Source organism: Tupaia chinensis, unplaced genomic scaffold (genome assembly GCF_000334495.1).
Source record: "Tupaia chinensis unplaced genomic scaffold, TupChi_1.0 Scaffold000274_1, whole genome shotgun sequence".
Classification (NCBI taxonomy): Eukaryota; Metazoa; Chordata; class Mammalia; order Scandentia; family Tupaiidae; genus Tupaia; species Tupaia belangeri.
The window spans coordinates 1,507,019-1,512,641 of record NW_006159756.1 but is presented as its reverse complement, the minus strand read 5'-3'; the positions used below and the strand labels follow the sequence as shown (position 1 = coordinate 1,512,641).

At 50.9% G+C, this 5,623-nt stretch overlaps 1 long non-coding RNA gene across 3 annotated transcripts; it reads right to left on the bottom strand.

Moving 5' to 3' along the window:
- Positions 1-2,975: 2,975 nt before the first annotated feature.
- Positions 2,976-5,622, bottom strand: LOC102489757 (uncharacterized). 3 transcript variants are annotated; one of them, XR_001370463.2, is made up of 3 exons: positions 5,578-5,622; positions 3,274-3,372; positions 2,976-3,100 (listed from the first exon to the last, which is right to left on the bottom strand). It is a non-coding gene; the product is annotated as an uncharacterized LOC102489757 (long non-coding RNA). The 3 variants fall into 3 exon arrangements; XR_334742.3 differs by lacking the exon at positions 5,578-5,622 and adding an exon at positions 5,334-5,571 and having other exon boundaries at positions 2,977-3,100; XR_001370462.2 differs by lacking the exon at positions 5,578-5,622 and adding an exon at positions 4,355-4,704 and having other exon boundaries at positions 2,979-3,100.
- Position 5,623: the final 1 nt, after the last annotated feature.

The following is a 5,623-nucleotide window of genomic DNA, read 5'->3' as shown; positions in this document are numbered from 1 at the left end:
TCCCACGTAGTCGACCGTGGTTTGCGTCCCAGACCCGGTGGCTTAAAACTCACGCCGGGCATGTGTGTGTGCATAACCAAGATCCCGAGAGGAGAATGGAGGAGAAGGGATTGCGGTGTGACCATCCCCTCTGGGGGGTGATTTCTCATTTTCTGTCTCTAATGTCTCTCTCTGACTGTCTGGCGAGCGCACGCGCCCTATAGCGAAAATAAAAAAAAAAAAAAAAAGAAAGAAAGAAAAGGGCAATTTCAACCCCAGACAAAGGGAAAATGGGCAGTCCCAGAGTTGAAGAAAAGGAAAGGTAGATCTAAGGGAAGAGAGGTAGACCAGGCTTCTGAACCCAAACGTGGATTAGCAGGACTGGAAGGAGCCTGGAAACGCCCAGTAGGAAAACGCTGAACTTCATCCTTGGCCTCGGTAACCTAGAAACATCATTGTCACCCTTGTGACCATTAGTGTAAGGCTAAACAGCCGAAGATCCAATTCAATAGCACCCTTTTATTAAATATAATCACCACACTTTTAATGAGCACGTGCTGCACTCTGAGCACTCTGCCTTATGTTTGGGATACATCCGTGGGCAGGAGGGACAATGATCACTTTCCTTTAACATCTTATTCTAGCCGAAGAAGACAGACAACAAAAATGAACACAGCAAAGAGGTGAACTGTAGAGTATGTTCAAAGATGGGAAGCTCCGTAGCAAAAATAAAAAGTGCAAGAGGAAAGGACTGGGAGTGTGGCAGGGAGGGGTGTGCAGAGAGAGGTTCTCACTGGAGAGATGTTAACTGAACAACCATCTGAAAGAGGAAGGTGGGAGTCAGCCACACGGGCTGCCACCTGTGTGAAAGGCCACCCAAGCAGAGAGAACAGACAGTACAAAGGCCTTAGGTGGGAGCATGACCAGGCACTCAGGGGAAGGCAAGGAGGTCAATGTGGGAGGAGAGAGGGACAGTGACGAGGTAGGAAATGAGGTCGGAGAAATACAGGGGCCTGCTCCCCGGGGCCTTGAAGAGCAGGGCTTGACTCCCAGTGAAATGAGAGCCACTATGGGCTCCTGGCAGGACGCTGATTACACTTTAGAACTGTCGCCCTGGTGTTGTGTTGAGCATCTCCACCTGTGGGCAAGGAATGGCAGAAAAAAGGACCAGCCCATGGTGCACAGAGGAAGCCAGATCTCACATGCTCACATGCCTGGCCAGGGCCAGGGTTCAAATCTCTCCCTAGTGGCTTGACAGACACACCTGGCACACATGCACCCATGTCCAGGATCCTGATGGGATGAAGAATTGGAGGGAAAAGGATGGCATGACCAGGCCCCAATGGAGGATGGTTCTCTCTCTCTCTTTCTTTCTCTCTCTCTAGCATTTAAAAAAGAAAAGTAGAAGAAAGACCAGTAGGAGGCGACCACAGTAATCTGTGTGAGAGACGGCAGACTCAGGGAGGAGAGCAATAGAGGAGGCGAGAGGTGTTGGTTTTCTGGCAATATTTGGAAACCAGAGACGAGAGGATTGCTGCAATTCTGGATTATCTGTGGGATGAGGAAAATAAACAGGCCTGAAGCATCACTCCATGGTGTTCGACCTGAGCAGTGGGAAACCCTGGAGTGTCCACCACCGGAGATGCGGAAGGCTGCAAGGGGATTGGTTTAGAGAGCTCACCAGGAGCTGGGCTTGGGCTTGCTGGGACTGAGCTGTCTGGGAGACGTCGAAGGGGGGAAGTCATGGAGACTGCGGACGCACAGCCTGATATCCAGGAAGAGGTCCAGGGCGGACATTTACAGTAGGGGTGACAGAGAGAGCTGGCACTGAGAGGACGAATGTGGAGAACTCTAATGACCTAAGTGTGGACAAGGAGGGAGGACCAAGTGGCCCTGGAACAGCTGAGATGGAGAAAAGAGGAGGAACCCTCCGGTGGACCAGAAGGGGCAGCAGAGAGGAAGAACACTCAAAGTGGGGTGTCCTGAACAGCAAGAGAGAAAGATACTGGGGTTGGGGGAGGAAGCAGTGATCTGCTGTTTAATGCTGCCCAAGGGTCAAGTGAAAAAGGACAGAGAACGGCCCAGTGGCCTGGGCATGTGGCAGATGTTGCCAACCGGACACAGCAGCTTGGTGGAGTCGGGGCTGTGGGGTCAAGGAAGCCAGCTGGAATGGGTTTAAGAAGAAAGAGGAATCTAAGACAGGGAATGTGGAAGCCTGCTCAAGGAAATATCCAAGAAAGGGAAACAAGGAAAGGAGAAAAAAGAACCAAGGTGGGCCAGCAGATGGCATAGTGGTTACGTCGCTGGACTCCCACATGGTCAACTGTGGTTCAAGTCCTGGACCTCGGGGCTTGAAACTCACTCCAGGTGGATGTGTGTGTGCCCAAGATCCCAGAAGGAGAATGGAGGAGAAGGGATTGTGGTATGGCCATCTCCCCTGAGGGGTGATATTTCACCTTCACTTCCACTGTCTCTGTCTCTCTCTGGTGAATACACACACCCTAAGGCAAAAACCTCTACCCCTCCCAAAAAAGAGAGAGAACTGAGTCAAAAGAAACATTCCATTTTTATTCCCACTGCAATGGGAGGAACCATGGCGTGTGTGTGCACTCTAGTGATCCCAACCAGGAGAAGGAGTCATTGAGGAAGGCGAGACCACGGGAATTTCTGCAGCAATGCCCCTGCCTACGTGCATGGAGGCCAGGGGAAGGCACGGACTATAGGTGGGAGCATACAGGCTCTTTAGGCATCACTGTATTTTCAACAAAAGAGTGGTCACATGGGTTCATTTCAACTTCACAGTGTAACATTACTAGAAACAAGAACTAGGCATGTGACTAGAATTTGTTGTTAATATAAGAATGTTCACTTTCAAATGTAGTATGCATTTGAGGTATAAATTAAGTGAAACACTAAAAAATAATTAATAGGTTAGCCTGAAATAAAACAATGATTCATGGTTTTTATGAAACTATTTATTTATTGTCCAGAAACAAGTAAGAACTTTCAATTACTGGACGTCCAGTGCCTTAACCACCATGCCATCTGCCGGTTCCATATTTGATATTCTTCACATTCTTGCCTTCTCACTTCCCTCCTCTCTCTCTCGCTCTGTCCCTCTCTGGTAAAAAAAAAAAAAAAAACACCTTAAAAATAAATAAAGTTAAATAAAATAATTCTTTTTTAAAAAAGACTGTTGGGTGTGGGATGAGAAAGACACTGTGGGTCGCGTCTGAGGATGAAGGCTGATGTGAAGGTTTATGAGACCTCAACACAGGGGTCAGGGTGACTCACCTCACTGTCTCCTGGATGACACCAGGTAGCAGGGGCCCCGATATTCCAATATCGCCCAAGGTTACAGCCATTGATGAACACAAGTCTGTAAATCCAGTCCTGGAAGGTACGGGGGCTTGAGACTTACCCGCAGAATCACCCGGCCTCCAGTCCCATGGCGAGTGCCCGGAGCTAGCACTATGACCCTGGTCTTTCTGGCTCTAGGATCTGCACTCTCAGCCACCACTGCTGTTGTCCCCACGTAATAACTGCCCCTTAGTTGACAACCCAGCAGAAAGCACATGTGCATTTTCTAGAGATGATTTGGATTTGAGCAAATGCACCCGTTCATCAGAGATGAACGCTTCTCAGAACACCTTCCAATACCACCGCCTGATCTGCCAGGTCTGTCACCTGTCCTTCCTAACATGGCACCCTGCTTCTTTGCTGCACAGCACCCTCCACATGTGGAACTCGGGATCAGTTATTTCACTTCCCAACGGTCTAAGGCACTAGATTATCTCGCTGTGGGTGGCTTCTCAGGGCCTGGCCAAGTGCCTTGACCATATCGAGATGAATGAGTATCTGTGGCAGAGAACTGATCAAATATGCTGTGACTCGCGGTATGACTAGGGAAACAAATGCCTCTAACGTTTGTGGCCCCATGAGAAGAGAACCACTTCCTTCTCCAAAACAGCATTATACTTAACATACTCTGGATCTCAGAAACAAAGGAAGTGTGTGTCCCCAAAAGGGAGCAAGGCGTGAGGGGCTTTCAAAAGCTCACGGAAGGGGCTAGCAGGAGGCTTGGTGGGTAAGGTACGGGACTACCACATAGCCCACCAGGGTGTGAGTCATGGACCTGGAGGTTTGCTTTCCCACTTTCTCTCTCTCTCCCTCCCTCCCTGCCTGCCTTTATTTGGTGGGTATGGGTGCTCTATGGCAAATTTAAAAATAATAATAAATAATCTTAAATAAAAATAATTCCTTTTTAAAAAGCTCATGGAAAATGGGTCTTATGAAACAAAGATACACAAATTTCCTAATTTTTTTAGACAAAAATAAACTTGTACTTTATTTTTCTACCAATTTTTTTATGTACCTTCGTACAGAGTTTCTATATGTGTTCTTGTGGCAGCAAAAAAAGTTCACTTTTTTTTTGGAGAGGTTTTTGCTATAGGGTGTGTGCACTCGCCCTGAGACAGAGAGAGACAGAGTCAGAAGGTAAGAAATTCTCCCCCCTTCCAGGATGACCTTGCCCCAATCCCTTCTCCTCCACTCTCCTCTCGGGATTTTGGTCAAGCACGTACATGGACCAGGCAGTTGTTTTAAGCCACTGGTCCCCGACTCCAACCGCAGTCAACTACATGCGGTCCAGCGACATAACCATTACACCCTCTGCTGGTCCCAAAGCATTCACATTTTTATCTCCATCAAAAACTGGCCCATCTTCCAGGGGAAGTTCAGAGAAACTAGGAAGGGGACAAAGGAGGAGCCAATGGCTCCTCGAATGCAGACTCTTCTAAAAAGCGGGATGGGAGTGGGGATGGCCCCGGGTTGGGGTGCCAGCATGCACCCACCATGGTGATGAGGCCTCTGGAGGTTTTGAATATGGAAAGTGCCAGCATCCACCTGGAAGGAAAGACCAGGACTGCGGGAGCCTATAACTACTATAAATAGATACAGTTAGGACTAAGCCTGGGCTAGGACACTCAGAAAACTTCCACAGGCTCCAGCGAAGTCCTTCCACCCCTGGCCCCAACCACCTGCCCTAACTAGCATGTTGCAAACACGGGAGGGAGGAGTGAGCTGGCGCTGGTGCTGGTGGGAAAGCGGACAGAGCCACGCACCAGTCCTAGGCGGGCAGAGAACAGGGCCAGGGTCCTGGAGGCCCAGGTGATGCCAGCGTCCCCCCCACCCACGCTGGCCGCTGGAGCGCGGGCCTCTGCGCAGTCCTGGAGTCTTCCAGCAGGCTGGGAGGAACTGCGGGCCTGGGAGAACAGCACACCGGGGTTCCCCGCCGAGATTCTACCCGTGAGCAGCAAGGGGGCGTCTGAGACCCGGAAGCCAGTTGTGCCGACCTTCCCAGGGCGCCGGAGAGTCCTCCGAGGGCCGAGCCGGCATCGAGGCTGGAGGACGCCAGGGAACTCCGAGCACGAGCGCCGCGGAGGCGTGCGGGGACTCCGGGTTTGGGGAGCTCGGCAAAAGAGGAGGCTGGGCGGTTCCCGGAGGGCAGTCGGGGCTCGCAGGCTGCGGAAGGCGACACCCTGCGTGTGGTGGACCACTGTGTGGAGTCCAGCAGGTGCCCAGAGGGGCTCCTCTCACCTGCGAAGCACCGAGAAGCGGCCGGGCCGCTGTAGCCGCAGCCCGC